General features: G+C 37.6%; 1 protein-coding gene across 1 annotated transcript in view; it reads right to left on the bottom strand.

Moving 5' to 3' along the window:
* Positions 1-24,503, bottom strand: part of pxb — a 33,956-nt gene extending 9,453 nt beyond the window's left edge. Inside the window, exons 1-2 of the mRNA XM_011303629.1 lie at positions 24,047-24,503; positions 9,295-9,416 (exon numbers count right to left, since the gene is read on the bottom strand). The gene's annotated coding sequence lies outside the window, so the exon portion shown is untranslated. The remainder of the gene's footprint in view (positions 1-9,294; positions 9,417-24,046) is intronic.
* Between the last annotated feature and the right edge of the window lie 1,793 nt (positions 24,504-26,296).

The following is a 26,296-nucleotide window of genomic DNA, read 5'->3' as shown; positions in this document are numbered from 1 at the left end:
AATTTCCATTAGCGCAGAAAGGCCACAGACTCACCGTCACTTACATGTACCATACATTCATATCCCAACGTCAACTCGTTCAGAATTCAACATGATACCGGTAAATCTATTATATTTCATTTCTGTCTCGTATGATTTTCAGAGTTACTCGAGAAACTCATTTTCGGGCTTACAATGGATTTTCAAGTGGTAACGGGTTTATTTTCAAGGGCCACTAATCCAGAGAGGATCTTGGGAGGATGTGCAGAGATTTCTGGAATTTAAGTAGTCGAGTAGTTGTATTTGTTGGAAGGTGTCTCTGTGGTATGGGCTCGTTCATTTTTTTTTACGTTTCGGATTTTATTTTTTTTTTTTACAATTTTTATAGGAGACAAAGGGTGATTTTAGGTGTATTTTCCTCGTAAATGATGATGAAACATTCAGGGATTGGAACGATTCGGAAACCAATTTTTTTTCCACCCCTGCCCCAGCGGTAGATCTACGATCTTCGGGGGAGGAAAGTGACTTTTTTTCGAAAAAAAAAAACGAATATTGTTTTCAACTGATCGCTCATTTCACGCGTATTTATCTCCCTATTAAAACAAAAACTCTTGAATAATAAATTATCGAAACTCCCATAGCGCATACCCCCGAGGAAAACTCGCATTCATCCGCACGAGTTGAATACAATTAATTTCTTTCCCCGTAATTAGACATATGTCTTGCCTCAAGACTGTGGAGTCTACCAACCTCACCCCTAAGCATTTATTTCACTCGAAATTCCTCCAAGGATTCGCATTATAATTAGCGATGTTCATCGTATGAGCCAAAGTTAAGGATTTTAATTAAATTAAACTCGCATCACGTTTCACAAACAAAAAAGCACGTCCACACAATGCCCAGCGATAAAGTATGCCTTTTGTGTTTTAACTAAAATTCTCAAGCACATGTTATTCCATGCATACTAAAAATCATGGAAAATGCATGTCGACGGATAGTATAGTAGCATCAACACTATTATCAGAATAATAACTCCATGTATATTAATTATTCGGGTAATTCTGATACTCTAGTTACAGAATATATGAAGGAGATTTGCGCACTGAAAATTTCAACAAAAGCTGCTCGAACTATACCCATAAAATTTCGAGTTTCTATCCGATCTATCTAATTCACGTGAAAATAACAAGGTTCTCTCAATTTAATAACCTATATCAAATATTTCTAATTGAATCTGCTATATATCCGTGTTTTTCCCCGGAAAGAGAAGTTCTCTGTAATTGCATGAGTTCATAATTAAATAATAATACTGAATTATGAATTAAATGTTATATAACACTTATGGCTTTAGATGAAATCTCCATTTTTGGGAAATTTCAATAACGGTTGGATAATGAATACTTAATCCTGTGAAAAATTAACCTTTTTCTCTCAATCGAAGTAGATATGCAATATTTCAAATAAATCCGTAATTTCACTGTTTTTATTGGATAATAAATGTTAAATTCTCGATTAACATTGCATGAGTTCATAATTTAATTATATAGTATAGATGATTATTGATGGTATCAGGTGGAACCTGTAGAATTTGTTGGGAATTTTCTTGAATGGTTAGAAATAATGAAGAAGATGGAATATCACCGAATCGAGTGCTCTTAATTTTGATAACAACTGTCGTTGCTGCTGTCGCGTTGTATGTCTATAATTAAACTGACAAAGTTTGATGACGGACAAGAGCAGGGAACAATGTGGCCGGTACTCGGGTCTCGCCTCGTTGGCCATATAGTTCCCCAAACCTCTGCAAAACAACAGCTACAACTTATAAAGACGGCTCCGACAATTTTCGTTAGTACACTGGAGTGCATTGCCAGTGACCGGGGGACGCCTTGTACTTTTGTACTTGTACTCGACACACGAATATGGGAAATTCAATTGTGCAAGTCTTCCAAACACTCTTGCCGCCTCGCTGAAGTCATAAAGAATATTCGATTAAAATAAAATGTTGAAAATAAAAAGGAAAATCATAACGGCACAAAATATACTCCATATTACTTTCCACCCGAATGCACTACAGATTTTTATTTTCAAACCTCAACTTACGATTAAACTGTTAAATCGATCTTCACTTTTCCACTTTCCCCCGAACTTTCGATAATTCCCGATATTGGAGGTGAATTTAAGGGGCTGAACTCGACCAATCGAGGTATCGATTCAAAGAATTGCCGTTGAACTGAGGTCTTTTTAATTTGGTTGAGCGACAAGTGAAATTTCAGTCGGGCTTTTCAACATCAAAGATACTTAGAGGATAAAAGCCTTTCGATTAAATTTCCAGTGACCAATCAACTCCACTGAAATCCATAAAAAAACGTAAAAACCTTCAACATTTTTTACCACTGAAAAAAAAAGGGCTGCCACCTGAATTTTTAACGAACCCGTAAAACATAACGTGCACTTTACCAGAATCTACGCGACTTTTTTTTTTCATTTTTTTCTTCGCATGTAAATGCGCATTTAGGGGAGCGATACATATATTCTGAGAATGTCACATAGGCAGGGGGTAATATCTGCCACCATAGGGGTATCATTTTGCTCAGACGTACAGTAACAGTGTGGAGAAGTGGAGGATTACGTAGCCAACCTATTCCCGTCATATTGCCAAGCATCAAATGTATACGTGCTCTATGCACCGATCCGGTGCTTTTGCATTCTTTCTCTCTCATTTGTCATCTTTTGCATTCCACGTCTCTGTGTCACGTGACACCTTTTGTATGGGTAAAAGTATCGGACTAATTCGATGTCATTAATGTTTCAGGTTTGATGCTGGTGAAGGGTCACGTGTGTTCCCTCGGAATTGAAAAATGATCCTTCGTATACGCTCAGTGGGTATGTCATCATGCATGTGCATTACCTATTTATTCCCACGAATTTATTCATTTTTACTTCCCGATGGGAGTTCTGTCATCGTTGAAATTCAAGTTTTTTATTTTCTGGGTTGTGAAAATAAATGATTAAACCGCGAAAAAATAACACAAAAAAACATAACAACAATGTAACATGTTTTTTTTATTGAATTACTCAAACTACGAAATCATATTGATTCATATATCAATATCTAAGTGAGTACGACTCGATGACTCAGTTACACTTTTTATTGGAGAATTTATTCAGTTTTTTTATACATGTTTTTTGGGTTGGTGTTTTTTTTTGTGTTATTATTTATCTGGATTCCTCAGCTATTACAAATTCAGTGGAATTCAAGATTCGATTTTTCTAATGGTTTTTTAATTTCTCGCGTTTAAAACGATTTTATGGAAAAATTTAATGAACGTAAACGATAAGCTTAAAATTCGGTGATAAATTTTATTTTCGGTATAAAGACGCGACGTTCCATTCCGTTAAGATTCGAAATGACGACGAATCCTGGAGCAGTTGATTTATTTCGTATTGCAGAAATGAAACTAGATGAATCAGCTGCAGAACAGGTGAGCCCCAATATCTTCTGGATCAGAAAGAAATGGATATGTTCTCGCAAGTCTCTTTTTTTAAGGGAAGATTGAAAGCTATGAAAGAGGTATCCATAAAAATTTAGCCATCTCGGAAACTCCTTCGTACCTCCCAAAAAACTGATGTCAAAGTGGAATCGAGTCATCTCGTTTTACCACTTCTCTATCGAATTATACTCAGCAGTTTTTAAGAGTGAGGGCTTGAATTCCCTCTAGAATTTTGTAAATTTCGAGATGAGCGATGAAAAATGGAGGGAATGAAAAAACTGGAGGTAATCATTTCGAATGGGGTTTCTAATGTTTCCCCGTGGAAATGAGAACAGTCAGGATTGAATTTCTTTTCTGTTTAACGACTTTTGGATATCTCTATTCCAGAAAATCTCGAGTTTCGTATTTCAGGCAACTAGTATCGATCAAAATGAGAGGATTAAGCCTTGACTTACGACCTTTCTCAATTCCTGAAATAACTCCCACGAACTAATGTTTCCAGGAGTAGAAAATATTTCAATTTTCCGGGATTTTTCTTTCAAATTGTAGGAGAAATAACATCGCCAACAATTTTATTGAATGCCTCGACCTTTCATCTATTTTAAACAATTAAACTTTAGTTAAGAATTCGATATAATGGAGGCTAGGTTTTTAAATAGTTAACGAGTGTCCCTGGTGATGAGTTCATCCAGGGTGTGAGGTCTGCCCCAAAAAAAAGACCCTTTGTCCATGAGGTCGGCCCACGTGTTGGGCTGCTTCAGTCATAAACTGCCTAAGTGTTCTCATTATTCCCGCGACCTGTTACCGGCTCGCATGTTCATGTTAACATCGAAAAGATTTCCAACAAAATTACGCCATTGAAAATTTATCATCTCAATTCCAATGAAGCGCCAGAAAAATCAATGCGCGTCAAAAATTTTCTTGAATTCCAATTTTCAAATAGAGACAGTTTCTTCATCAATTTTTTCTTCTCGAATCGATTTCAGTTACCAATCATTTGTGGTAAAATATGTGGAAACTCAATTATTTCCAAGGAAGCAGTGTGGACGAATTCCTAGAATCGTGGGATTTATACTTTGAGTGAGAAATATTTTTTTAGTCTGTCGATTTTCCGGGCCACGCGACGACAGGGATTAGTCTCAAATTACATTTCCTTCTGGAGAACTTTGAAAGCGTATGGATTTTTCCTGGTGACCAAATTTTTCTCACCCCAGCCAGAGCAATTCATCGATGTTGTCCAACTTTACCCCTTTCCTTAAACCAAAAACAGTTTGCAGTGCCGTAGTTTCACTGTCCCACATAAACGTCCCGTTTCGTCTGGCATGTACCAGTAAATATGTACCTGCGTGTCCACAAGCGTAAAAGTGTTAGACAAATTGCGCTTGCGTGAAACGAATCACACCACATGACATTCAGAACACTATGCGAGAGAAAATTCAATCGATATTCCAAAGCACTAGGTTGGCACGATCCCTGTCCGGTACAACCGGTGCCTTTCCCAATATACATATATGTACAGCATATATACAGATGTCCGATGGCACGAATAGTTGCCCTGTATCTGTTGTTCCATGCAGTTGATATGTGACCAGATTTCCAGAGGTGTAGACACGTAATGCGATTGTAAATTATTTTACATCCTCCCCTTGGACACCATTCACTCTTCCCTATTTTTTATCTATATATATTTAATATATCCCATGGGCAATCGGGGGTGTCGTATCAATCGGTGAATAATGTCAACGAAATGCGGGCTTGAGGGGCAAACCTAGTGTGACTGCCTGAAAAAAGAACTTCCGGAAATCTCTCTCACGTCAAAATACCATTTTTCGTACAATCAAAAACCTGAAGGTTCACTGAGTAGAAGTACATCCATAAAATATGCAGAAAAAAAAATCAATTCGATCGAATGATTTCCAATTGAATATTCAAAAAAAAAACATGTTTAATAATTCATCTGTGGCCCTATCCAAAATAAAAAGACATGATATTTCTCATTGGGTCGCATTCGGATATTTTTAATTACGATTTTTATAATTACGAGCTGTAGCGCACGTTCAATTCCTTATTCCTTTATCTTCGATTTCCGGAATTTCTGAGAAAGGATTTGTTGCGAATTTTCGCACTAGGTGTGCCCCTTAAGACAACAAACAGGAGCTGTCAGTGAAGGAGGAAAAGATTTGAGTGGTTGGTTGGGTATTACACGCCTCTGTTTGGAGTGGTAGTATAATGATAAAGGGGGCAAGAGCCAAAAGCAAGTATTCAGTGACTGCAGCTACACTCCCTATCCCTTTGCCCCTTTCCAACCAACTATTCCGCTCAGTTTCTCCATCCAGGAATACTCACTGAGATAGGGAAAGTCTCTCCCGCGGGGTCAGAAGTATGGGAATGGGGATCAGAACAGCAGAGGGTGAAGTGCTCGTAAAACCGGGTGGCACGTGATTTCCCCCAGGAGAGGGAGAATGCCCTTTTTTTTTTTCTCTGTTCTCTATATATTTTTTCCTCCTCCGCTTTATTCCATCTTTTTTAACACAGCCCCAAACCCCCAAAGTCTGATGCACAACGCAGGTTGCACGCACAATTTATATCAGTTATTGTTGATGTCAAATTGTTGGGAAACGAGTGTACAATTTTATATTATTTCGGGTGAATACAAATTCAAATTTATTCCGCAGAAAGCTGAAGAATATAATTGGATTGCACGGTGGCAGGGAAGGAGGGAGGGGGACAATAGAATGATTCTTCCTCTCCGTTATCCTCATTTTTTTCATTCCGTTTATTTCAGTTGTTTGTTGTTACCGTAGTTGAAATCCGAGAGGATCCAGTCGCAATGAAATTTGGCTGAGGAATTTTTATCCTCGTATTGAGGTAAAAATAGCAATTTTTGTGAATGAGTTTTTATAAATATTACAATTTTTACAGCAATAACAAATGCTGGGAGTAAAAAATCGTTGTGAGACAATAGGTTTGATAAAGGATAAGCTTGACTGCAGCTTTTTTCAGCGCTCATAAAATGAAAAAGAATATAAAATAAAAATGAGAAAAAAGCAATATCAGAAGTACATGGGTATAAAACATTGGATCGGAGTATTGAAATAGTTTGCCAAAATGGGAGAATTGGCAATGATAACAATTGGTATTATCTCGGGGGAAATAATCCAATTAAGCTGTATGAAACCCGTTGAGCTATACTATTGGTCTAAACGAGATTATTTGTGCGTTTTGAGCTGGCATAACTCGTCGGCATTCGATGGAACTTTGGCTTGAGTGTTTCGGCAAAATTTTCGGGTGAAACTGGGTCTCCATCCATAGATATTCACATTATTCCAGCACCGAGTTAAGGGTGAATTCCATGGAATAACAGTTGGTAAACTCGCGGAATATTTATTACGTATTCATGGGGGCATTTATGATATCACTGGATATCAGGACTCCGATGTATGTTAAACTGGGAGTATTCTATGTATGTTGGGGTGATGTTGGGAGAGAGTTGGGCGATGTGCACGCGTCATTGCAGGATGTGACCACATGGCTCCTGTCAATTGCAGCCATGGGTCACACGTCGCCTGCAGCCGACATAATTCGCAACATACCATTTTACCTTCATCCAAAATACTGACAAATATCGACTACAGCCACTACCGCATAATCCGACAAATTCACCCTCTCATGATTCGTATTGCGGCCACCAAAAAGATCCCGCCGAAAAACATATGATTAACGTTGGTAATTCAGGGGGAAGAGGCTATTACCATCTCAAAGAATATGAATAATTCTGGGGTGCATGGATTGGGGAATGGATTCTTTACTGTATTATTTTGTCTGAAAATAGTTCTTGGTATGAAAAAATCTGAAAGCGCCGATTCGCGTGATTAAATTCATGAGTCGAAGAAATATCGGGAGGCGCTAAGCTGCTCACTTATAAAAATATTTATTTATAGCATCAAAGATCTCCGAATTGATAATATTCAGAACCCAATTACACCGTTGGAAAATTACCCTTGAATTTTTTAACAAACAAAACGAGACAAAGTGATACGAAATTTCTGTGAATCTTATCATTGACGAATAAGTTAATTCTTTGAATATTCCAGTAATTCAGAATTTTAATTAAATTCAACCTGATAATTGAAAATTCTAATGACCCTGCGCCCAAATTTCCCAAATTTTTACGAGGAATAATTTTATCAGCAAATCCCTGCCACAAAACGATTTTGTCAACGCGGATATTCCTAAGGATTCAATCTTTTTTTTTTCTGTCTGGCCTCCGAAAATTCGAACGTGCATGTAATGAAGCGTTATGAGTTCACGTATGATTAGGTATGTGATTACATGCAGAGATACCCTATGTATGACCCAGACCGTCACCCCCAGACACTGTAATCAAGTTAAGGTCATTGACAATGGCCATTAAGGATAAGGCGTGTAAGGACACCTTGTGCACATGTCATTTCTGTTTCCTCCGTATGCTCAATACACCGAGTCATAAAGTCAGTTGAAATAAGTCACGCCCTCTGACAATGCGAAGCCACGCGCCATATGTGACCCCACATGGTACTGGCATGATGTTTTCCATCCAGCATGCTCATCACCCTCGACACGCTCATATTATGTACCTGCTCCAGGGGAAAAATATCGGTAAAAGCCTATAACACATGTTTTCCGGTGAATTTTCACTCGTCAATGAAATGCACTCGCTATCTCCACTGATAATTCCGCTGTTTATTCTGCCATATCCCACGGTAACAGACCAATGACCCTTGCAAATACCCAATGAACAAAAAATGGACGATTTATCCCCTGGAATCACCATATTAGATATTCAAATGTTACTGCGTTATTATAAATTTTCCTCTACTATTTCCGCTACATTCCTTATTTTTTACTGGCATTTTTATTTCTCCACTAGAATCGCGGGCATTTCAGTATGAAAAATGGAAAATTTGGTGAAAAAATTCTGTAAATTGTTTTTTTTTTATTTCAAATGAAATTTCAGAAAAAATGTTCAATTTTTTTCTTCAAATTCAATATTCCACCTTTCCAAAATTAATAGTCCAAAACAATGCTAAACTGCCAGAATCCTGAATTCTTCCACTCCAGTCCCGAAATTTCCGTCAATAGTGAAAAAAAAAAATCTATAAAAAACGTGCGCTCCGGCCTTTGATAAATCGTTCGAACATTTATTCCAGATAAACCGTTCCATTTCATGCAGGTATTTACCCAGCGATACAATTCCACTTGATGACGATAAAAACTTTTCAAAGTCCATTGACAGATTTCCGAAAAGCCAGAAATGATAATAACCCCCTTCCACCCCCTCTGTACACAGTTGTAGGGATTATTATTCGAGTTATGTATAACCTCGAGTATTGAAAGCCATCTCTCTGCCTTTGTCTATACACTGGTATCTCTGACTCGTGCTGTGATAAATGTTCCCGACGCGGCAGTTTCCCCAGGTTCTATCGCCCGTCGCACTGCCTGCTATTTTAATATTTTAAACTTGTACCCCCTAAACGCACGATACATCAAAACCAGAGTACTATAAATTACGGTAGTACAGCGCATGCTCACTCAGTGCTGTCCTTATTCACTTGAAGGAGGGACTCGAAATGGCAAAAAAATTGAGGGTAAAAAAAAAATGTATATCACGAGAAGGAAGAGGAGAATGTAAGACAGAAGGGAAGAACAAGAGACCGTTGTACGTACATGTATTCATGTATGTATGGCTTTCTCACTGGATTTTTCTCGGGATTATTGATCTCAGCCGCGTTGCAAAATTCATACTGATGGAGGGTGGAACATGTTTATTTACCACTACACTTACCTTATTGAAATCAATGTTTCCGAATAATGTTTTCCGCTCGAGAATCCAACTTTCTTGCCGTCAATGTGTGGATCTCATTGTTATCGCGTCTTTATCGTATGGGGAAGTCAACTTTGATCGCTCTGAAACATCAGGAGAGGGGATTATTTTAGCTTTTACTCAGAAATTTATTGAATAGAGAAAATAATTTTCGGTGGAAGTACTTTTTTTTTATATTTATTAGCAATTACTTGCGCTCTTCTCGCCCCCATAATAGTCATGTGGGGCATGCGAAAAATGTATTCCATGAAAAAATCTGTGAAGTACATTTATCAAATTTATATAAAAAATTGAATTTACAGCTAGAAACAATATTTTAGTTATAAAAAAAATATTGTGAATTTTGATGGTTTTCATCGAATAATTGAATTGAAAGATCGAATATTTGATTGATTTTTAAATTATTTGCACGGAAAATCGGTGGAAAATTTGATATTTCATTAACGAAATTTGCCACGATTCAGTGGAATTCACGGCTCAATTAAAATTTCGGGGCTTTAGTAGTGAAAATGGAGATAAAATTTTTCAACAGTGCATAAAGTAATTTGGAATAAATATAAAACACGGAGACGTGCTCGGCAGGCGAATGAGTGGAAATCGGATGGGTAGGAAGAGTGGAGAATACATCATTGGCATCAAAGCAATGGACCAATGTATATGCATGATCCCCGGGGTCAGCTGAATACCCTCGAATTACCATAAATACACTGAGAGGAATAGACTAACTGTTTCCACACTTTCTATATCGTCTTACCACATTTCTCCTGCCTCTCTCAACAATTTCTGATAGGGTAGACTTTGTCTGTATCACTCAACCCACGAATAACGATTTCTGCATCTAAAATTCTACATCAAATAGAGACAACAAATTGCCGTAAATTCCCCGTATCAGTCCAGTATCCCTAGGGGATGCTGAGGCCTAAAATAGACATCTATTGATAATTACTGCACATTATTAAAAATTTCTTGAAATTTCAGTGACAAAGTCGTCCGAATTTTCGATTATATTTTGAATTCAATTTCCATTCAAAATGGTCATTCAATTTTTTCTTGATAATGATAATTGATTTTTTATCAAAAACTCGAATTTTCATACTCATCGTGAAAAATTTAACATCAGATACATTCGAATATCACTTTATAGTCAAAAAATTCGAACCATCAATTTGTCATTGAATTTAATAATAATGAAATTATTTAACGGCGTAATTTGAATTGAATAACAATCAAATTGAATTCAAGTGGTAATTTGTTATTGCACCAATTGAAATAAAAACCGGTCTATATTGCCCTTACGATCCTTACTATCCTTACCATTTATCTTCATTTATTATTTAACTAACGATCACTTTGCATTGTCTCAAAATTAACTCGAATAGCGGTGACATTTTTCCGGTTAAAAGATTTTCAAAGACACTAAACTAAGCTAAAAGTGCGGAGTGAATATTCAGGTTAATGCACGGAGCATGTAACAATGTCATTTCTATTATGTAAAAATTCATAGCTGAGGTAGGGCTTTGACTCTGGTGATAATGGGTAAGGGTTTGGGCTCTATCCAGCCATCGACATGGTGGCATATCGGCAAATTCCACGACCAATAATTCAATTCACATCATATATCCATTCCCAGTATCAGTATGGCATACGCTATCGGAAGGCTTGGTCTTCATAAGGATTGACGGGATTGCACTACAACCTGATTTAACCGAAGAGATAACAACCCGAGCACAAAAGCCCCCACACGTGACCTTATTAGATTATTCAATTAAATTGTTTAGAAGAGCTATTGTTCAATTAGTTGGTAAATTTCGGAATTTCCAATGGCATTTCGAGGGGGATAAATATATCGAGGCATCGCGGCTCATTTAGGCTTCATTAGGTTTAATTCCTGATGAAATTATCCAGTCATATATGAATGGAAAGAGAAATTTCTTGATAACTCACTGATTTCAGTTTTCAATAACGCAAGAGTTTGCGTTAAATCGCGGCTGTTCACTAGATTTGTCATTTGTCCTGATAATGAAGAGATTAACTGATTCGTTACTGAAAAACTCTACAGGAATTGTTATAAATTTTAAATGAAATTTTCTAACAGGGTATTGTTATAGAGTCTATATAGACCACGTGAATTTATCAAACTTGCGAGAATAAGTCGGAAACTGATGAGGGGATTCCTGTCAAAAGTTTTTCACACCGAATGCTGTTCCTTCGACTCAATTCAATGTACTTTCTGCAAATAAATAATGGAATAAAGTCCTTTCCCCGGGGGACAGAAAGACCGGGGAATTTTACCGTAAAATTGAAGGAGCTGATAAACGAAATAAAACTCGAATATTAATCGGGGATTTACTTCCATCAACTCGTCCTCAATTCCTTATACCAGTGCTGAAACTGAATATTCTGTTCGCAATGCATTATTTAATTAAGTGGCTTTGGAGAGCTATTGCTAAATTATTTAATGATTTTCGGAATTCGGAACGGCATTTCGAGAGGTTTTCCGGAATAAATATTGTAGCGTGTTCCGGTTCATTAAGGGTTCTCCATTAGGACCATTTGAGTTGAGGTGAAATTATTCAATCATGATATTGTTATAACGCCGATGTAGAGTATATCATTCTTTCGAGAATAGATCGACCTGATGAGGGAATTCCTGTCAAAGATTTTTCGCCCCGAATGTTATTCTTTTGGCTCAATTCGATGTACCATCGACAAGTAAATAAAAGAATGGAGTGCATTCCCTGAGGGCAGAGAAGACAGTAGAATTCCCATATCAAATGAGAAAGAAGTATCTTCTCAAAAATTTTATCGCAAAAGAACTTGAAAAAATCCGTTTCTGTTACGATAAATAATTAATTCCAAAATTCAATTCCTTTAAAAAAAAAAAGCAGATGTAACAAATAGTGCTGCCCTTTTTTCCGCAGACCTTAACTTATCAAGATGATTCTTTTAAATAATTATGGTATGTATAAAAATTGTTTAATTAACAATAGAAAAACATTTTTATACACACTATTATGAAAAAAATGAATATTTATTGTGTCAAGCCTTTACGAAATTTCTACAGACTTCTCCCCAAAACGAAATAATCCTGCAATATTACCAGGGATTGACCCTCAGCTTCAATCCATCGGTGGGAAAAAAAAAATGCAATATTCCGTTGATGTCGCTGCGCGTTTCCACCGATTCCCCACCGAGAATTGGAATGACAGAAGTTCATTAGCGATTACAGTAGGTTTCCCAGTATCGTAAGCACCCATTCGACCATCACATATATAATAGCAGCCGTATATAATATCGCTGAGCAATTCATCGAGTACGTGACCACTTGTTCACGCAGCACAATAACATTTGACTATCACTGACGCCTCTGTAGCCACCCCCCCGACCCCTTATCCACCCCCAGGTGCAACGCTATGCAACATCGATGCAGACAATGCCTTTAATGAAACTCGATCGTGTGAAAGCGCACACGATAGTTGAACCTGGCCTCGAGTTTACCTGCACACGAGCTTTTCAGTGAATTTCGTTTGTGCATGTGACAGAGTTGAGCCCCTGCCCCTGTTTGAAGGGGTTCAACAGGGAGTAGTTGAATTTGCCTGTGCATTGCCCTCCCCCATCACTCATCCCCTTGGTATAGAAAAGTATAGGTGGACCATTGAAATCCGTGAATAGTCAATTGTGAATTGGATTTTGGATAGGAAGACTAACGCAGTGGGTACGAAACGCACTGCTAACCGGTTCGAGTAACTCCTCGTTTGTTGACAATGGCCTTGTTAGGGTACACCCTCACTAATTGCAATGCTTTGATGGAAATCTCCGCGAAAATTGCATCTGCCTAAGCCGATTACGCTGAATCTGCTTGTGACAGTATAACGTCTTCTCTCTCTTCTTCGATGCCACCATTTCTCCCGGATGCAATTCATGCGTGGATTTCAGGGTATATCGGAGTATATCGAACATGTACGGCGGAGTAGTTAACACCCGATATGGAAGCTGATGCGATTACAACTACTCGCGAATTTACGAAAATAATTCCGGGGTTCCAGGTGAACTTTGACAATCCCTTGAAATTACACTGTTCTAAATTCATTGGGATTTCAAAAATAGCTGTATTTTTCATTTTTCATACTCCGAACTTTAATTTGATGTCAGGTTGTATTTATTGGCAAGTGGTAATCCAAGTGCACTTTTTTCTTTTCAAATTTTTTCAAACATTGACACAAGAAATTTAACAAAACCCAATTGTAGTGAAGTTTTCGCTGATAACGGGGAACTGGAGGAACTTAGCAATATTTTTATTAATACCTTTTTTGTAGCTCTCCTGTTTCTCTATAAAAAATATATGGACACCAATTTAGCTATCGCCCTTCAATTTCCAGATAATCATCGAAAACTGACTGAAAAAAATATTAGATTCAATTGATTGATCAACAGATGGAAAATTGCGAATGAAAGTTGTAGAAATTTATTCTCAGTTGAAATTCGTTGATGCGAATAAATGGGGGATAAATAGTCCCTCAAATTTGTCTCTCTGCCGTGAATACATTGACAATTTCCCCTCGGATTTTCCCCCGAGAATCTGAAAAATGTGCGATAAATCGTTTGGAATTCTCCGGCAGTGACAGCGCCTCCCTAACTCGCGAAAATTAATCACCTCGAAATTCCTGATAACTGCGTCTTGATTATCCAAAACCAAGCGATTTAAATCTGCCGAAACCCCAAGACATTTGAAAAAAAGAATCGGCGTTTATTCTTGAAAGATCAAAGAATCTCTCGCGAGAGATTGATATCGTTTAGAGACGCCCTATGCGTCGCAAGCCGTGCGAGCGACGCTCTAGACAACAGCCGACAAACGATAAATAAAGTGGTTTTTGGTATGGGCGGACGTGCAGAATCCCATGGATACATCTCCTTTCCCTTACATCCTCACCTATTTACTCCACAACACTCATCCCTAATGATTCCCGCCATCCTATTTTCGACTGACGCAAATTTTCACCACAATACCCAGCCCTTTCCAGATCTAATGATTCTTCGCCACTAGAATTCCCAACATCTCCTACATTTTATTGTGATTATTTTGTTTCACGAGGATAATAATTGCGTGACGAAAAAATGATGAAAAAAAATCTAGTACTCAGCCCTGACAAAAAATCTGAATGCTTGACACTAGAATATATTGTGCAATGTGCGTCGAAATTCAAAAATTGAATAAAAAAAAAAATTCAGAAACGACAGGTCATCGGCGTAAAATGAGAAATTTCTATAGCGCAATAAGTGGCGCGAAATCTCATTGGTAAATTTAATCAGCGGATCATTCACGGCGAGTGTAGAATCAATTTGAGATTTTGATTAAATCTACTCAGCTAAATCAACCAGGAAGAATGTTGTATCGTATTTTCTCTTCTCTCCTGCCTCACCTTCATTTTAGTTTTTTCTTCTCTTCTCCCTGGTAATCTTCGAAACGTGATTGAGTCGAGAGTCGACTGAATGGTGTTGCTCAGGGTCTATATCTGTAGTTTCCTAACCAATATAACCGAAGAAAGAGCCCAGGAGTTAAGAGGAAACTGGGGAGGAAAAGGGGGGGAATTTACCGAAAAGAAGAGGTGCCATATCGAATGCACCTCGGTTAGAGATTTCGATCAGTCAATGAAAGAGTCTCGAAGGCGTCGTTTTCACTTTTCGACAGTTGATTTTTCCAATTAAAAGGAGAGCATCCCCAACAGATAAACGTTTTATCCCGCAATTCACATTTCTTTGGTCTCCAGTCAATCCAATCATTGTTTGTACACACAATACGTACCGGGATGGATTTAATGAATAGGTAGTGTTGACGAAAGAATTTAATAACTGTATCGATGATTGCGATTCTATATATCGACGTGCGTCACCTATTGAAAAACATTTTAACGGGCGACGATTGCTTTGATTGGAATACCAATGTACAACAAAACGGAGATGTACAATAAACAGAGTTGTTGAGTGACTGCGACCAACGCTTGTTTTTTTGCATTTCAATTGAATGTACAAATAGACCAGAAAGGAGTATGGGGGATACAATAGGACAAACTAGGTGTTGAAGGTTGAAAAAATATTCAGCGAACTGCGTGTGATAAAGTAATGGAATACCAATAGTTTTCTTAATAGGTTTTTTCACCGGTCGTTGAAAATTATTCGAGGCATGATTATGTGGAAAAATAACAAGTTGGGAATAATTGCGTGACGTTATCGCCACGAGAAATTCCGGTTTTCATTATTTTTGCGAAAATTCGAGAGGTTCGGGGGCAAATTGGAATGGGAATGTTATTTTATGGATGAATTTAGTCGGTAATTTTTACTGAATATTTCTCCCCGTGTTATATTCCCGTATTTTAATGACTTTCAAATTCATAAGGATTTGCACTATTTCAGTCGTGATCAAACAAATAGCACGGAGAGTGGAAAGAGAGGATGGTGATGGTTGAAGCAATAACGAAATGCTAAAACGTTTAGCATAGATAATTACACGAGGGAATAATTGTACTCAATGGTACGGGTCGAAAATGCAAACGCGTTTTGAAACGCTTCGTTCCAGTGGTAATCGTAATTCAATGTAATTATCAGTCGACATATCTGTAATCGTTATTTGCCCGTGGGGATGATCAATGGACTATTCAATCTCAATTTGAATTTTACCGAGGAATTAAATATCATAAATTGCAACGGCTCGGGGATTGTGATTCAAAATATTTGGATTCGACGCGAATGATGGATTGTCTTTGGGGGAGTGAAACAAAATATTTTGGTTGAATGACGTTTTCGTGGAATATTCAATACAGAAATGGTGATGCGTTTAAATTCCGATATAATCGACACCAAAATCCAATTCAATCTCTCGTGGAAAAAAAATGCGCATTCTGAAAAATATGTAAATGATATTCGCGTAAATCATATAGCACACAGCTATCAACAAAATAACTCAAATGAAAATGTATATTGAATATCATAGTGGCTCACCTATTTTTCAATTTGCAAAAAATTTTCGTTGCGATTGACAATTCGAATAGACCCCGGAAGAAATATTGCCAAATGTTTTTGGCTGAATATTCCGGATGTTCCGGGTGGTGCCGTTGAAAAATCATAAAAACTCTTAAACCCAGCGACTAAATTATTCAAAATTTGAAAAGTTCCAGCAAAAGAGGTCAAATCCATCTTTCCTCTGTTACTCGCTCGACAAATGCTGCGGCAGTGATACCTCCAGGACTTCTCGTCCCAAAACATTGAGACCGCAGAGTGGCAAACAAATAAAATCCACGAGATCTCTCCCAATAATGACTAAATAATTGTTCCACCGTAAACACGATGCATTGTAACGACGACCCACGCAGAATCCACGGCCATAAACCGAAATAACGAAGAAACATTTTTAATTTCCACTTTCTGAGGTTTAACAACACAAGATGCACACCCATAACATCTCCGAATTCGCAGAAGCGCATGAGTTACTGCAAATTAAATACTACCTCCATTGCTCTTATTTAAAAGAGCTTTTAAAACGGTCTTTCATACATTTTATTGTTAACTACATTCTACCCCGCAGTGAGTGAATTTTAGATTAGATTCTCCGTATCCTCCAACAATTACCTATTCAACTGGGTTTTCTATACGTTACGTGAAAAAGAATCTCTTACGTACTTATATGTTGGCATTCAGGTGGTAATAGTATATCTATGGAGGCACAGAGTGGCGGAGACGATGCGATGGAAGTTACCGTGGGGGTGGGAAAGTGGGTGGAAAAGGGGGTGAAAAGTGGGTGGAAAGGGATAGCTAAAATGGGTAGGTATAGCGTAAATAGCAGCGTCGCGTGAGAAATCCGAGCGATCCTTCTTCCGTCCTATCCAAGAAACTCCCGACGTGACTTGAATATCTCGCTTCACGTACTCCCTTAGGCTCATGGATTATGTTAATGCCACCGTGGCAACGACCAGTCGATAATGTTGTTGGTATAGTTTTATATGAATATTATATGGATGGGTATTATATTGACGACTTAATCATTGTATTCAGTTATTCGGGGAGTGCCGAGGCGATTGACTTCTAGAGTAAATTCCAAAATATTGTCAACCCCCAAAACATAAATTTTCGCTCAAGTTCCAGCAGATTTATATTTTATATTTTCAATATTAATCCGTAGCATCTCGGGTAGTTTATATATTTTGAATGAGCATGTAAATACTTTGTGCCTTCTGCACACCTCAACCGCACATTTTTATTCAATCACAATTGAATGAATTTGGAACATGATAGGCAGGGGAAACTACAATGGATGATAAAAACCTGTAGTCAATTCAATTGAAACTTCTCTCGACAGCCCCAGAATCTCAATATTTGCAGAGTACAAAATCAAAAAATAAAAAGTATAAAAAGATCAAAAAATAAAAAATATAAAAAGATCAAAAAATCGATAAGAGAATTATACATCAGTTAATATCGACAACTAGAGCTGAAAAATACTTACATATGTGAAAAACAACATTTTGTTTAACGAATACATTATCTCTCGGTCGGCGGTGAAATTTGAAAAAATTGCATTTTCGAATTATTTGGGTCGTATAATGGGTGGACATAACATCAGGATAAATTACTCTACAAATATCCCCCTCCCCCTATCTCTTCCCTTTGCGTAATAAAAATAAGTTCGATTTGCTTGGAGGAAATAAGATCCCGGGATTTAGTAAAACGCTAACGAGTAAATTTATTCAAAAATTTCCATTTTAAGGTTTAAAGTTCTTGGGGCTTCGATAAAATCAGAGGCGTCGGGCAACATTGTTCCAGAACCGGAGTTGTTTAGTGGAAAAAAAAAAGAGGTCCTTTCACACTCTGAATGTAGTAGCCACCGGGTACATGGGGCGAGGATGGACCGTGGGAGAAGCTCAGCTGTGCCCAACACACCTGAGGCATTAACATTTTATGGATATATCTTATCGAGAGTTCATACACGCGGTTTAAGGAGAAATCTCCAGTGCTTCTCGCCCATGAGCGCAACTCCCCCCGGACACACCACCACCAGCGCAATCCCGCAGTCTAGACGTCAAAAAGGGAGGAGTAATAATAAAAAAAAAATGGTGGAGAAGAAAAAAAAAGGAATTTAGTTTGCGAGATCAACGTTTTCCTCTCGATATTGTTGGAATTGTTCCCGGAGTCCAAGTGAAGTATCGATCCTCAGAAAAGCGCGTGCTCCGCGGTTAGGCGGCCGTGCGCACACTTGTGCTACGATCTACAATATGAAATTATTATTTTTCCCTTTGGTGGAAACGACAGACGTAGAAGAGCTTTTCATCAATCATCCCGGCAAGTTGTTTGAAATGAATCAGAAGTTGCCGGGTAAAATGAAATTTCTGACTTCATTGACAGTCAAACTTGAGAAGAAACTTTGGATGAAAACGGTAGAAAGGGGGGGAAGAGGGCGGGTGAAAATAAATGCGGGCAGAAAAACCCCGGAATTACGGTTAATTACTCAACTTTGGATAATTATTGTGGAAATAGTTGGCTGGGAAAATTTCGTTTACTGTTACGATCGTTTATAAAAGTTTAATTGCACCGGTGCATGCACCAAGTGGTGATTAATATCGTTCTTGAAATTTCAACTTTGGAGTTCTTATAGATATTTCGAATGAGTGCAGCTGCTCATTCACCGAGTTATATCGGTGCTGTCTTAATTGTCATTTGGAAGGCAATCCACAATCTGTTTGGGGGAACGCGTGAGTTATATTGAATTTGGGTAATCAGAAATTGAGGAAGCGCCACCACAACCGAATTTCTCTCGACGAATATAACTTATGAGAGGTAATTTTCTCTAACTTATTGGAGGCTTGTGAGGGAAGCCTGGCAAGGTATAACTTATTACTGGGTTTACTGGATCTTACGTTCATTCAGGGATTCCCCTGGCATCGAAGTCAATTCAATGAGTGCCGTTTCATCAATTCCTTCGCTTCTTCATCGTCAGCTATACTCTATCTTACAATATTTACCAAAATAATAAAGATAGAAAATCCATAAGATCCATATGATTATCCTTGTGCCATTCCTAATTTTGACTATTCTTCTATATTTAAACAAACAAATAGATGAATCAAATATTGAATAAAAACATCTCCGTATTACTCCGCAGTACCCTAAACAGTAAAGTAAAAATGCCTATTGATTGTCCGATATTTTTTGAAGCCTCGCGAAGCGTCTGCTTGCCAATTTATTGCCAAGATGAATAATTATTTAATGAACATACAAACCCCAGAGTTGTATGAAACGGAGGAAAAGTAACTAAAGTGGTTGGTACGGAGAAACTCTGGTTAAACTGTTTCACGGGATACAAACGCGCAACTGCAAGTTTCCGGACTACAAAGGCTCTTGTCACGAATCTCTGGCTACACAAAGATAGGATGTCGTGCTTAACTTGGAGCACGTTCTAAATGCCGAATTGAGACCAAACTCCAAACCGTACGATAAGCTCCTTACAAAGTTTATATTGTACATCTAACCAATCAAAAATCCGAGGAAAATGCATTGATTCAGGTAGAGCAAAGTTCATCATCATCAGCTCAAGAGTCAAATTTATGTGACACTACACATTTTTAATCTCATCAAATACACTAAAGACCCAATTTAGTGGATATAAAATCATCGGATGGAGTCTCTATTGATTCGATACTCAGCAGAAAGCACCGGGATATTTGAAAACCGTGAATATTCCCAACGGAAACGATACAAGTCGACCCATTTCGCTCCGGTAGACTCCGAGATATCAAAGAGGAGACCTCTCTCCACGGAAAATTATTTCTTTTTACATCTACCAACTAATTCCCCAGCGGTAATTCCAAACACTATAGCTCCCACTTGCTTTTAGCAATCTGCAGATTTTTTAAATCTTGTCATGTGTGTCAGATTTTATACAATAGCCAGCGATGAATAATTTAAAAATTATTGAATAACAACGTAATTTGCGATATATCTGTAATAATTATTGCTTGATATACGCTTTTTATTTAATTTATTTTTAGGATTGCAAATTTGACTGATCATATATTGGATTTACTACTTATTCCTTTTATATTCTTTCGCGATATTTGATATTTTACGATTGAAAGTGTCGGAATTAAAGGGTAAATTATTGCCGCCAGGAGAAATTGAAATCATCGTTGACAAACTGGAGTGGATAAGAAAGCAGAAAAAAATTGGCGAGTCATTGTACCATGAAATTGACTTGGAATGAAAGCTCGAATGTTTAACTGCAGAAATTCTTGGGAGTACTACAATCGCCTCAGAGTGACTCACGCGCTACAACTTCAGTTGTTGAAGGATAAAAAGATTAATGGGATAAAGAATACCGTCAATGTCCTAGTTATTGCCACTTTTGGCCCTTCACGTTCTTCTGAGGATCCAAGAACTATATTTTGTCAATGGGGCGTCACTTTGACGTACCAAGTCGTCACTCCTGAGTGCTTTTAACTATTAACCAATTTCATTTTTTCATTACCTAGCTAAATCGATTTATATAAAGGAAATATAAATTAATAGGATGTCATTTTAATTCCAGACTTTTAAAAATCCTTTTCGAAGATCTGAAAAAGCAAAGAGGAGATATGAATTATAGAAAAAATACTATTGGCCAATTTTTTATAAGGATTACAATACTTTTACAGAATTCTTACAAAAAAGGATTATAATTTTGTTATTTGATTCGATCATTAATTCACCCGGAAAAACCAAATTCTCGTGGATTTTCAATACTAATGAGAAATTAACTGATTATTTTCAATGGAAATCGAATTCAAAGGCATGGAAAATTCAGATGACATTGTCCGCATGGAAAACGATATACATACGAAATATATATTAATTATCGTTCCATATATTACCCATGTATTCGGCATATACCTGATATATGCGTGAAATATATTAGCGGGAAAAAATAGAATATGCCACGTATACCTAACAGATAATTATTGACATATATATTTCTCTCGTAAGGATGGAACTGATATATCCGGGAAATTTCAACAGTATACCGTAAAAATCAAGAAATCAAGAAATCCTGCATGAAAATCCCCTCGTCTTCGGGAACGACCTCATTACCCTCCATTCTTCCCCCCAGGCATGAGCCCCTCATTTCCAGAATCCCAAAGAAGCCCATGAGATAAAATGAAACGTGTGAAGAAGTTCCACCAGAAAAAAAAACAAACACCGAGGGATAAACATTTCGTTCCTCAACAATGCCAGTATGTTCTTTTTTACAACACGAGAAAATGGCCCGCAAGGGTTTCTCAGGCCATCAACGACACGAAACAACGATGCCCTGAGGAAACACAGAGGCAACTAAATTAACTGGTGAATCTCCTCTGGGCTCACGATATACCCAAATACTCTCACCCTCTTCCTCCCTCAGTCCAGCATGAAAATTATTTAGGGATGTACCATGGCGTTTGCCCTCACCCACTTTACCCCTCGGTGGTTTCCTTGACACATTCGTGACACAACAAAATAACTCGTGATACCTTGTTGTGACGCGCTCCGTATTTCTCCGTTTCTACTTCACCTTTTTACTGCTAATAAAATTCTTAATCTACGACGCTTTCTTTCCCTCATGCCCAAAACACTCCTATATTATTTGTCTTTGTCTTCTTTTATTGTTACTCTACGTTCATGCACTGTTTAATATTTTTTTCCTCAAATCTCCGGCCATTTCTAAAGTTTTCTCATCTCGTTTTTCATTTTTTCATTTATTTTCTTTCTCTTGTCGTGTATATTGTCGCTGCTATGCAATTTCATGATTGATAATCAACGGGAATTGTCCCATTTTTTATTCATTTGAATTTAGTTTATTGTTTTTTTTAATTAATTCAACATTTGGGGTATTTTGGGGTTCATTTGGAAAAAAGGCATTTTACATAGAGTCCGTTATCGGTGAATATCTCGGAAATGAAAGGAGATATACAAATTTTTATGGATACCTTTTTTGTAGAACGATGTATCAGGTATAAAAAAGGTTTATATAAAAATTTCGCTAGATCCAATTGTTTAGGAGGTATTCAGCGATAATTGGAACTTTGCTGAACGCACTCGTCTCTGTTTACTAATTCACTTACGCTTTTCAAATTTTTCATTTCATTGATTCTCTTTTTTCCTTCGGTGACTAATAATTACATGAACTTGATAAATTGTCAAAGAGTCGACTGGGATGCCTTGAGTAAAAAAATTCAATCTCTCTGGAATTTAATTTCCATTGAACTCTTCTGCAAAAAATCTTTCATATGCATATGCAAGAATATTTTCACTGAACAAAGAGAGGGATTCTATGTTTCTTGCATGAGACGTTAATTTCATTCTTTGAATCCAGTTATTCGATGACCCAGAATGTTTTTATCTATCTGGCAATTTTGAGGAGAAGTAAACTGTGAAGTACTAAGCGGTTTACCAGCGGGTATTACCTCCCACTCGATTTCCGTCTCAGTTTTCCCATAATTTTGTAAATTCTATGGCGCATTGAAGGCTACAATTAGAGAATATCAAATAAATGATGACAGGAAAATGAATTACAGGAAACAGAAGTACTTGAGATAATTACGAGTCAATAAACTTTGTATGAAACCATTATTATTAATTTTCATCTGCAACGAATTTACATTGCAGCAGTAAATTTAATTAACGATTCTTTTCTCCTTTTATTCTGCATTCAGGGAATCAATTTATTCCTCTTCGAAATTATAATTTCAATTTTTAATGTCCAGTGACGATTGGAACTGAATTTCCAATATTACCAGATTCAATTAAATTTAAATCAGTCTGCTATTTCACGCCATTCATAAAAGTTTCCATTAATTTTAAAAATTCAATAAAATTCTGAATTTTTAGTGTCCGTAATGAATGTTAAATTTTAAATCTCACTATGAGATTTAAAAAAAATTGAACATTAAATTTAATCAGATTAATTAATCACTAATTCTGTCGAAATTGAATAAAACGTTGAAAACCGTCAAGTTCAATTCCAATTTCCATTTTTCCGTACGGAAAAATTCAATAAATCGATCCAACTCAATCAATTATGGAATTGACTAACAAAATTTACACGCCGCTATCATAACATTTCCCAAAAAATGCATACAAATAAAATTTCCTCAACCACTTTTCTCTCATACACGTATCGCTCGGTGCGTCCCACAATTTCTCCCCATTGTTTATTATTTCGTCCATCAAGAAACAGTACGAGCCCAAGAAATACATAAGCAGAGAAGCAAAATAAATACCAAAAGTAAAGAAAAAAAAAAAAAAAACTGGGAAACCGCACAAATGACGACGTTTCGTTTTACCGTGGAGTTGGAACAGCTCCAAAGCTCCGAGTGTTGGCACTCGTAAACGTACGCTCGGGAGATATTTAGTGGGTCGTGTATTTCTAAAATGGAGTATTCACGACGAGTAACCCATTGGATATATAAATTAAACCAAGATGTCACACGTAATTTCAACTTGGATACTGTTAATACGCCATAAATGGACCAATTCCTTGAAATGGATTTTGAGTTAAATCCCGCTACCGGTCTCCACTACATCATCCGGCTTTATTACCGTACGCCGTGGTAAACTCTCGGTGAAGCATGTGTCCGAGGATAAACACGAAAAGTGTCTGCACCCCAGACAAAATCCCCAATATTCCCGTCAAATTCCATTAATCAACACTTACCCAGACTCAAATCAATGACACACGATACATTAACCAGCATGATCAATACAGAATGTCTCCAACGGCCGATTAATCAGTTAAATCGACCTAATCATCCAAAAACGCGAGCACATTCGAATCCACCACTCAAAAGTCCCCGACTCATTAAATCGTCATGCCCTCATCTCGGCTCATCATCACTCAGAATTATCGTCAATGGACCGATAAATAATTGAGGCAAACCGATGGAGTTATGAATATTTAAATATCACGTCGACGAGTTATCGCGTGCTGTGAATCATCATAAATAAAAATACCCGACGAGAAGATACAGTGATAAAATTTTTTTTAACGCTGACTGACGTCCTCATCCTGGATGTTAGGGAGAATTAATGGGTGTTAGACACTAGTTAAAGTGAAAATGGAGAGACATAACGGGAAAATTTCGCGGGTGCACGTTTTGGGATTGGGAACAGGCCCCCGTGAGCCAGCGGATTCTCGACTCGACTGAGAACTTCGGTATCACTCGGCTACAAGTCAACCCCGCGAAAATTCACCGCGCAGACGCACACATAACTCGCGTTATCATAATCATCGTAATTGTTAACTGAAATCGATTGATTGATATTAATGATGGAGCAACATCCGTAATGATCGGTAATTCCTGTTCCTCTGCCCCATCGCCCGCTCCATCTCCCTCACGAGCATGATCCACACACTGACAAAATATTCTAAGCACGCGGGCTAAAATTCCCCATCGCGCCTCATTATCGCAAATAAACGAACGAGTTCTTTGAATCAATAACCCAGTTTTCCCATTGAATCGCTGACTCCTCATCGCCCACTTGAAATTCAAATCTATATCGATCCCCACGTGTTGATGGCGGCTAAATGGCGTAATGAAACGATCGAAAATGATTATATTTCCAAACGCAATTTTCAGGTAATTAGTGAGTCAATTACTTCCAATAGGAGAGCACTGTGTAATTGCTAATTACAGATTCCCATTGATCCGAAAGAAATTTTGCACCTCAAACGGATCGTGGGAATTCGTTGAAATTCTCGGCTAATTCGGGGGATCTACTGGCATTGGTGGATTCTCTTTGATGACACGTAAATAGTGGAAATTATTGATAATTATTTGGGTTAGGAGTTTGATCGGGAGGTGGGTGTTTGATAATGAGGTTATTATTTTGGAACTGAAGGTGTTAGGTGGGGTGGATGGATAAAAGGGTGGCAGACCAACTTTTGGGCTGAAGAGATCGATCGCAAAAGGACGCAAGAGGAATAGGAGAGCGTGGGCTGAGAGGAAGAGACCCTGTGCGCAGCTCCATCGATTATCCCTGCAAGAGAAGCCCTCGCGTTCTTGTCCCTCTCGTATTCTATTCCCCTTCTTACCCTCACACTCACTTTGTGGTGAACTCTCTATCTCACTTCGACTCTCTTTCACTTCTCTCTTTCAACCAAAAGCCCCAACTAAAGCGCTGCCCATTCATTGTGCGTTTTTACACGTTAACTTAATAAATTAGTTGTCACTAACACCAGTGGGTGGAGATCTCGACGTACTGATAAAACACACCGATTCAATTACAATTGATGCTGTTATTAATGCGAAAATCCAGTTCCGGAAGGGGATTTTTTTTTATTTTGCAATATTTTTTAATATCAATATTCGACTCACGCAATTTATCCATATTTTTATTAAATACTTTTCCATGGACGATCTTTCGATATTAATTATGAGTATTATCTTTATGAATTTTTAATTCATAACGATTTGATTTGATTTTTACTTGTCTTGACACTTTCACCATTGGAATTGCAGGTGGAAATGTAACAAATTTCTAATTCTGTAAAACGCTGAGGTAGAACAGATCTTGAGTGAAGATTAATAAATAATATGGAATTGCCAAAGTAAATCTCCGAGCCGTCGATCTCTGAAATGCAACGACAATGTTTGCACTCGAAAGAGTAACTTCCTCCTAACAAAATAAATCCAACTCTCCCAAGTGATACGTTCCTCGCATACGGCCTCCGCGCAATAAATAAAATTCCACGTGACGATAGTTGATATACGATACGAGTACCAAGGGGGGGCTTTCCGGGGGGATAATATTTAATTTCTTGCACGACTGACTTCTCCGGCTCACTTGCCCCAAGTCCCCATGGCCAGTTGCTACCATTTTTCCTGACTTCCCCTTCGCCTGGAGAACAACAGTCATCGAATAAACATGAGAATACACCCCCATAAATTTTTAATAATCCTTCTTT

The sequence above is a fragment of the Fopius arisanus genome, unplaced genomic scaffold (genome assembly GCF_000806365.1).
Source record: "Fopius arisanus strain USDA-PBARC FA_bdor unplaced genomic scaffold, ASM80636v1 scaffold00032, whole genome shotgun sequence".
NCBI classification, from domain to species: Eukaryota; Metazoa; Arthropoda; class Insecta; order Hymenoptera; family Braconidae; genus Fopius; species Fopius arisanus.
Note: the sequence above shows the minus strand (reverse complement) of the source record. Positions and strands in the feature narration are given on the sequence as shown.